Below are 9,416 nucleotides of genomic sequence, written 5' to 3' on the forward strand. Positions count from 1 at the left end.
TTCTTAAGTCACAGAACAATTAGAAGCAACTTTTCCACCACTTAAGGCCACAATACTTCTTGCGGTCTGTTCATGTGCCACACAGGATTCGAACCTGTGTACGAACGGAACGGTTTAGGATTCATGACACGTGGTTTAGCAACTTGCGCCACTCAGAGGACGTATACTACAAAGCTGCAGAGGAGAGGCTTCAGTGTAAGAATGAGCACACAAAAGCAGGTTAACCAGATTAGCATGCTAAGCTAGCTTAATGCTAAAGTAGCTTATGACGTGGTACATCCAATCCTGGCAAAATAGATATCCTCGGATTCGACATGACGCAAGGAATCGATAGACACCAATTTTATGATTTTGCGACAAACTGTTCACAAGTTACAGCCTCTGAACCAATGTTGGGTCGAACTTGTTAAATTTGCGACATCATAACTTTTTTTTTTCCAGTATAGCAAAAAAATCGGGAACAGTACTTCTGTGCGGCTCGGTCTGAAGATCATTTGAGCAAATTTTGGAAAATTTTGGACAAATTTGGAAGGAGGAGTAGTGAAAAAACTGTTTTACATTCGCTCCAATATGGCGGCCAGTCACATTGTTGAAAAATAGCATATGAGATATCGTTGAAATCGGCATAAGCCAAGGAATATATTGACATAAAGAAATCAAATTTCAAGCAATGTTAGCAAAAGTTATAAGCGTTTTTTCAAAAAACAATGATATCTCTGGAACACTAGGTGGCGCTGTGATCAAACTTCTCAGGTACTTTCGGGCCATGCTAATGATGATCCATACCAAATTTTATGAAGATATGTCAAATGGTTTAAAAGTTATAGCAAATTATGACAAAATTCAAAATGGCGGACACGTGGTACATCCCATCATGGCAAAATCGATATCCACGGATTCGGCATGATGCAAGGAATCCATAGATACCACAATTATGATTTTCAGACAAACTGTTCAAAAGTTATTGGCCAAAATAGCAATTTGTCATATCTCATCAACTGTAGGTGGCGCTATTCCCAACTTTGGCATTGGACCTCAGAACATGCTTCCAATAAAGTGTACCAATTTTCGTTTCGATTGATCAAACTTTGGCCGAGATACAGCCTCTTAGCCAATTTTGGGTGGACCTCGTTAAGTTTGCGACATCATAACTTTTTTTTCCCAGTATAACAAAAAAATCGGGATCAGTACTTCTATGCGGCTCAGTTCGAAGATCATTTGAGCACATGTTTGGAGAAAATTGGACAAAATTTGAAGGAGGAGTAGCAAAAAAACTGAATACTGTACATTTCAAAATGGCCACTACTGTAATGGGCGGGTTCTTATTGTAAGATATTGGTTGTGATCAGCATGATGAGTGGAATCAGGTGTACTAAGGTTCATGTCTCTAGATCAAAGGGTTCAAAAGTTATAACCATTTCAATGTTAAAATTTTTAACTGGTGGTGGCGCTATAGAGTTGGTCCTAGAGGGTCAAAAATTGGTCCAATTACTATTCATTAGCATCACTACAAGTGTGCCAAATTTCATCATTTTCCTATGTACGGTTCATAGGGCTGCCATAGACTTCCACCGGGAAGAATAATAATAATAATAAAACTAACGGATACAATAGGTGCCTCAGCCCCTTCGGGGCTTGGCCCCTAATAATAAATTTTATTTATAATGCACTTTTCATTTGCGAACAAATCCCAAAGTGCTACATCAAACATATTTCAGAAGTAAAAACAGGGGCAAGGATAAGAAAACATTAAATATAAAACAGTTCAGTTTCACATTAATTGTAGCTATTTTTAAATAAAAAAGTTTTTAAGTCTTTTTTAAAGTGGTCAACTGCCTGTGGAACCCTCAGGTGGTCTGGCAATGAGTTCCACAGTCTCGGGGCAACAGAGGAGAAAGCACGGTCTCCCATGGTCCGGAGCTTGGTTCTGGGAGGACGGAGACGATTGCCATTTTGTGAACGGAGGTTTCTGGTTGATGTTTGCTGGGTGAGAAGTTCCTTGAGGTAGGGTGGAGCATTTCCATGGATGCATTGGTGGGTGAGGAGAGTGATTTTGTATTGGATCCTGGCGGAGATGGGGAGCCAGTGAAGTGCTTGAAGGATGGGGGTTATGTGTTCGTATTTACGCACTCTCATTAGGATCCTAGCAGCACTGTTCTGTATGTGTTGGAGTTTCTGCAGACTCTTGCTAGAGATCCCATACAGAAGTGCGTTACAATAGTCCAGCCTGGAGGAGACAAAGGCATGGACAAGTTTTGTGGCGTCAGAAAGGGTGAGTGTGGGACGGAGTTTGGCAATATTCCTAAGGTGGAAAAAGGATGATTTGCACAGATGTTTGACATGGTTGTCAAATGTGAGGTGAGAGTCAAGGTTTACACCGAGGTTGGTTACTGTAGATGAGAGAGGGATGACTTTTCTGGAAAAAGTGATAGAGGAAGCATGTTCTTGTGTGAGTTCTTCGTTGTTTCTGAGAGGAAGTCAGGCTGTATGGGGGAGGTCGAATGTTAATTAGCTAGCAGGGCCATTTTGTCTCAGACCAGGGCCCCAACCAATATTTTCAGTCTTACAAGATAAAGCAAGATATTCATTATAGGATATTTAATTTAGGGCATTATACATTTTCGTATGCCTAATAATTTTCTATGGCTTAAAAACGATTGAAATACCATTGAAATCACGTTGATCTACGGACAGGATTACAACGTTGTTTCAATATTAAAACAGGATGTAGAATCAACATCAGAGTTCTATGTGGACAACGGTTGATCTAACAGTTTCAGTGACCGTTTGCTGTCTGGGTTTGAGTCGAGCCGTCTGGCTGATTGATGAGAAAGAGATTAAATATAGTTGCAATTACCCCAGTAATAATCCATACAGCATCAGATGAGCTGATGACGGCACGGCTTGATCTCTGGCCGACCAATCAGCGGAAAGGGGCGTTTTATTCCCGCCATGCAGAGATCGAACATACAAGCCGTTTATTCATTTTGGGTTTATTGTTTTTCCATTTGGAAGATTAGAAAAAAATTGATGAAAATAAAAATATGAAAAATAAACAACACAAGATTTCTTTATTTGTGTTAATGAGAAGAATCGAATATGTGATAAATGAGCGATTTCTTAATTTATCCGTTTAGAAGTCAAAAACTAGAGAACTAATGATCCGAAGACACGGACAGGTCATCACGAGATCTGTCACTCTCGTTTACTGAAGCCTCTGATGTTCATTTCCTAATATAATCTTATTACATCTGTTTTAAGATATATTCAAATAGTTCTACCATTATCTGGTCCCTCACGACCCCCATCAAATATAATAGCCTAACTGTCTTCTCTGAATGTTAATGTTGATTATTATTCTGTGCTCATCATAATTAGGCCTAATATTATATGTACACTAATGTCCAACCATGACAACCAAAGGGAAACACAGGAAACATTGGAAAGCTGAAGTTCCGAGAAAACGAAACTGAAACTGACTGTGTGCGTGCGTGCGTGCGTGCGTGTGCGTGCGTGCGTGCGTGTGTGTGTGCGTGCGTGCGTGCGTGCGTGTGTGTGTGTGTGTGTGTGTGTGTGTGTGCCTCTTTCTCACGTTTGCTGAGAGAAAACCTTCATTTCCAGAGAAATGAAAGTAAATCTAATCTCGTTGCATCAGTCAAAGGCAGATCTAAACCGAGAATACGTACTCGGTTACTAACGTAACCTCGGTTCTCTCTAGAAGAGGGAACGAGTACTGCGTCGAAGAACGCTACGGGAAAGATATTTCTTTGTCGAGATTGAAGCCTAAAATGAATCCTTAATTTTGTAATATTGTAAAACGCTTTTCTGAAGCATACAACCTAGGCGGAGCAATACAGCTCACCCATTGGCTGCTCTGCCAGAAAAGCACAGCCTATGCGAGGCCAGGACGCTGACCAATGAGGGCGCTTCGCGCCCTTCTGCGTCACCTCCCGCCCAAACAGGCGTGGCCTAGGCCTATAAATACGAGCATAGCTGTCTAACACGCCGATTTTCGTCAATGAAGCGACGCAGCGCGGACACGCACGGCCATGAGACGCAGTACTCGTTCCCTCTTCTAGAGAGAACCGAGGTTACGTTAGTAACCGAGTACGTTCTCTTACGTAGAGTTCTCTCGTACTGCGTCGAAGAACGCTACGGGAACCCCATGTAAAACGCCGTGCGTGCTCTTGGACCGACACAGACACCTAAGGGCGCGCGCGCCCTGGTATACAAGCGCCTACCCCAAGAAGTATAGGGAGAGCGGCTAAATTAGCATCATCCCTTTATAGTAGTGCCTCTTAAGGCATAATAGCATATATATGTAAATATAGATATATATGAGGGGTAATAGCATGCTCATGGGACACATTGTCAGTGAGTGATGCTTAAACATTGAAGTGACCTGGGCCGCAGCGCGGGGCAGGAACACTTATACACATTAAACATTGAAGTGACCTGGGCCGCATCGCGGGGCAGGAACACTTATACATATTAACATTGAAGTGACCTGGGCCGCAGCGCGGGGCAGGAGCACTTGTACATATTACCATTGAAGTGACCTGGGCCGCAGCGCGGGGCAGGACACTAATACATAGTCTTCTAGACCGAGAGCAGTTTAGCCTGCAACGCAGGAACCTCTAGGTTATAGAACCTAATAAATGTAGACGGGGAGGCCCAGCCTGCCGCCATACAGATATCTTGTAACGAGATTCCGCTATACCAAGCCCATGAAGAGGCCATGCCTCTCGTGGAATGTGCTCTGATGCCCAAAGGGCATTCCAAACCTCTAGATGCGTAGGCTAGCGCAATGGCGTCCACTACCCATCGAGACAGACTCTGTTTCGTCGCGGCTCGCCCCTTGGAGCGTCCGCTGAACGAAACAAAGAGCTGCTCCGTCTGTCGAAAAACAGCGGAGCGGGACACGTAAGCTCTTAATGCCCTGACCGGGCAAAGGGAGCTATTTCCGTCCTCTGAGGCCGGCAGGGCCGACAGGGAGATGACCTGAGCCCTGAACGGTGTGTTGAGGGACTTAGGCACGTACCCATGCTTCGGTTTCAATACGACTACAGAGTCGTTTGGCCCGAACTCCATACAAGAAGCTCTCACTGAGAGCGCTTGCAAGTCTCCCACACGCTTCACTGAAGCGAGAGCCAAAAGAAACACGGTCTTGAAAGACAGGTGTTTCATGTCAACTGAGTGAATAGGCTCGAAAGGGGCCCCTTTCATAGCGTTCAACACCGTAGAAAGGTCCCAAACGGGGACTGAGGGGGGCCTTGGAGGGTTTAACCTCCTGGCGCCTCTAAGGAAGCGGACCACCAGGTCGTTCCTGCCTAGTGAACGGCCAAGCGTTGGATTAACGAACGCTGATATGGCAGCCACATAGACTTTGAGCGTGGATGGGGTTCTTCCCTTATCCAATAGCTCTTGCAAGAAGGAGAGAATCTCCGGTTCTCCACACTGAAGTGGTGACAGACCTTGATCTGAACACCATCCAGAGAACACCGACCATTTGGAAGCGTAGAGCCGTCTAGTAGACGGAGCCCTAGCTTGCTCGATCGTGTCTAACACTCCTCTTGGGAGGTTAGCGGGTACCCGTTTATGGCCCATACGTGTAGGGACCAAAGCTCGGGGTGAGGATGCAGAATCGAGCCCTTGGCCTGTGAAAGGAGGTCTCTCCTCACTGGAATCGGCCACGGGGCAGTACTTTTCAGTCGCATCAAAGCTGGGAACCAGGTCTGATTCGTCCAGTATGGAGCAACCAGTAGTACTGAGCATCCGCTCTCCTTGATACGCTCCAGCACTTGAGGCAGGAGTGAGACAGGAGGAAAAGCATAGAGCGGACGGCGGGGCCAGACTCTGGCCAGCGCGTTCGTGCTCTTCGAAAAGAATTCTGGGCAGTGAGCGTTTTCCTGGTTTGCAAACAGGTCTATTTCCGCTCTGCCGAACGTTTTCCACAGCAGACGCACTGTCTGTGTGTGTAGGGACCACTCTCCCGTAGGAACATTGTTCCGTGAGAGTCTGTCCGGGCCTACGTTCAAGTGGCCTGGCACGTGTATTGCTCTTAACGAGCGCAGGTTGTGCTGGGCCCACACCAGTATGCGTTCCGCTAACCTGAATAGGTTTCGGGACCTCAGGCCACCCTGGCGGTTTATGTAGGCTACTACCGACACGTTGTCCGAGCGGACCAGGACGTGGTGTCCTTTTATCCGGGGACAAAAACGCCTCAGCGCAAAGTCCACCGCCATCATTTCCAGGCAGTTTATGTGCGGTAGTTTGGCTCGCTCTGCCCATTGGCCAAAGAGCGGTCTGCCGTCGAGCAGTGCTCCCCAGCCTGAGGTGGACGCGTCCGTGGACACCACCTTCAGGCTCGAGGAAGTCCCCAGGCTTACACCTGACCGGTACCAGTCTGACGCTCTCCATGGTGTCAGGGCTGAAATGCATTCCTGAGTGACCTTGAGGCGATAACGACCGTGTAACCATGCTCGGCGCGGTACGCGCGTTCTCAACCAGAACTGTAGTGGGCGCATGCGCAGCAGGCCCAACTGCAGCACTGTAGAGGCTGAGGCCATGAGGCCCAGCATTTTCTGAAATCTCCTGAGCGGCACTATGTGGCCGCTGCGGAAGGATTTCGCCATTTGCAGGGTATTTCGCCTGCGCTGTGATGACAGGCGTGCTGTCATAGACAGTGAGTTCAGATCCAGTCCTAAAAAGGAGATCCTTTGACTGGGAAACAGTGAACTTTTCTCCCAATTGACTCTCAGACCTAAGCACTCGAGGTGATCGAGTATTAGTGTCTTGTGGTGAGCGAGTTCTGACGGAGATTGAGCTAGAATCAGCCAATCGTCCAAATAGTTCAGAATTCGAACGCCTCGGAGTCTCAGGGGTGCCAGCGCCGCGTCCATGCACACTGTAAATGTACGAGGTGCTAGGGATAGGCCGAATGGCAGGACTGTGTACTGATATGCCCGGCCCTCGAAGGCGAATCTCAAAAATCGCCTGTGACGTGACGCAATTTGTATGTGAAAATACGCGTCTTTCAGATCTATTGCCATAAACCAGTCTCCTCGGCGAATTTGCGCGAGGATTTTTCTGGTCGTGAGCATTCTGAACTTCCGCTTTGTTCGCGTTTTGTTCAGACGCCTTAGATCTAAAATGGGTCTGAGACCCCCGTCTTTCTTCGGTACCAGGAAATATCTGCTGTACAGACCCCCTTCGCTCTGAGCTTGAGATAAAGGCTCTATGGCCCCTTTGCTCAATAGCTTCGCTATTTCGGCTCGAAGTAGATGTGCTACTTCTGTTTTTACCGTGGTTTCGACTTTTCCCGTGAAACGGGGAGGGCGTCGATGAAACTGTAGCGAATAGTCTCTTTTTATAGTCTCTAGCACCCATTCTGAGACCCCGGGAAGTCTTTCCCATGCATGTGCACGTGTGACTAGGGGTTGAATGTAATCTGGGCCCTGGTCGCGAAATGGCGGCGACACGAGAGCAACCGTGTGCTGTAACATGGACGCCGTGGCGTCTGAGGCGGGGGACATGTTTAACACAGTATGCGTCCCGCGCGTGCTCTGTTCTCTGAGTTGAGAGAGAGCACGCGGGGCGAGCCCTACGGGGCTCGTTATGTTTGTGAATAAACGTGGGCGCTTGGTAGCGGGCACATTTATAACACCGGGGACACTGTGTTTGTGAACTGACTGACCGTTCGTTAGTTTCGTTTTTACAGAAACCGCGGAACGTGCAGTGTGTAGTGGTTGTGGGCACTGGATAGTGGGCACGCTCACTACATGTAAAGCACAACCGGCATGAGCCGATTTTATGTGTGCAAACCCTGTGTTGAACGGGGCTGTGCTTGTGTGAATGAATGGGCACTGGGTGGGCATTGCAGTTACACACATTACACCATCGGCCTTGGCCGGAACACCAGAAATTAAACTCTTTTTTAGATTTATCTGGGTCGCCGTGAAAACGGCGTTTGTGTGCAGGCAAACGGGCTTTACGGCCGGTTTGTTGGCTGCTAAATACACTGGTACAAACACGGAACTTAGGGCTGTACAAGCGAAAATCTTTGGTGGAAGTCCGGCCGCAGCGGGACCCGAACACCGTCTTTTTCCTAGCAGGGCTAGGATGGCGCCGAGGCCTCGGGCTTGAGTGAAATCTTGGGCCGAGGACCACGCGGTGGCGGGCGGCGTCCGGCGGAGCGAGACCGTGGTCTCTCTCGGGCCTGTTGCTGCTGGGCCGGTGCGGCGGGCGCGGGGCGCTGCTGAGTTCGGGCAGGCGGCTGTTTAGGGCGGCCTGTTGCGGAACTGGAGCGCTTTGGCAGGAAATGTCTCATGGCCTGCGAAGTCTTCTGTACCTCGGCGAATCGGTCCGCGAAGTCCTTCACGGAGGACCCGAAGAGGCCAGCCGGTGAAACGGGGGCGTCGAGGAACGCAGAGCGCTCTGACTCCGCCATTTCAGAGAGAGTCAGCCATAAATGTCTCTCGGAAACAGTAGCTGAGGCCATAATCCTGCCGATGGCGTGTGCGGCGGACTTTGTAGCGCGAAGAGCTAGGTCTGTGGCGCTACGTAAGTCCGGAACACTGATCGCGCCCGGGCCTTCCTCGTCTAGCTTGCAGAGGAGGTTAGCCTGGTGGATTTGGAGCACCGCCATGGTGTGCAGCGCCGATGCAGCTTGTCCGGCGGCGGAATACACGCGGCCGTTCAGAGCTGACGATGTGCGGCAAGCTTTAGATGGTAGGACTCCCTTAGCCCGCCGTCCAGCAGAGGGTGGGCAAAGGTGAGTCGCTACAGCCTCCTCGACCGGAGGGAGAGCGTGGTAGCCTCTGTCTCGAGCACCGTCCACTACGGAGAATGCTGGCGAGGCAGAAGTACGTACTCTGGCTGAAAATGGCGCCTTCCACGATTTCGCTACCTCTTCGTGAAGCTCAGGAAGAAAGGGTGCGTGTCTGGAGGGGGGCGCAGCGCGGTCTCCAGAGAGGAAGCGGCCATCCAGCCGGTTGAGTGCAGGTTGTTCGGGCGTCGACCACTCGAGGCCGAGGCTCGATACGGCCTGTGTGAGCAGACGCATCAGCTCTGCTTCGATGCTGATCTTCCCTCCTCGACGTTCCGGAACGGCGGGGGAGGGGAGGTCCACAGAGCTCGCCCATCCCTCGCTCTCCGAAGCGAGAAGCGAACAGCAATCGTCATCCCCCTCTGATACGGCTTGCTGGTCGTCCTCCATAACGGACAAAGCGGCGTGCTGCGGCTGTTGTCCGTCGGTGAGCGACTCAAGCGACACGTTGAGAGGAGCTAGCGGCGGTGGCGGCGGCGAGCTCCTCGTGGAGGGAGGTTCCGGGACCCGCTGAGCGCGGCGCTTCTTACGGCGCGGCGCTACAGGGGGCGGTTGAGCAGCTTCGGCGAAAGATGCAAGGCGAGTCCGC

This window comes from Phoxinus phoxinus (assembly GCF_949152265.1).
Source record: "Phoxinus phoxinus genome assembly, chromosome: 2".
In the NCBI taxonomy this organism is placed as follows: Eukaryota; Metazoa; Chordata; class Actinopteri; order Cypriniformes; family Leuciscidae; genus Phoxinus; species Phoxinus phoxinus.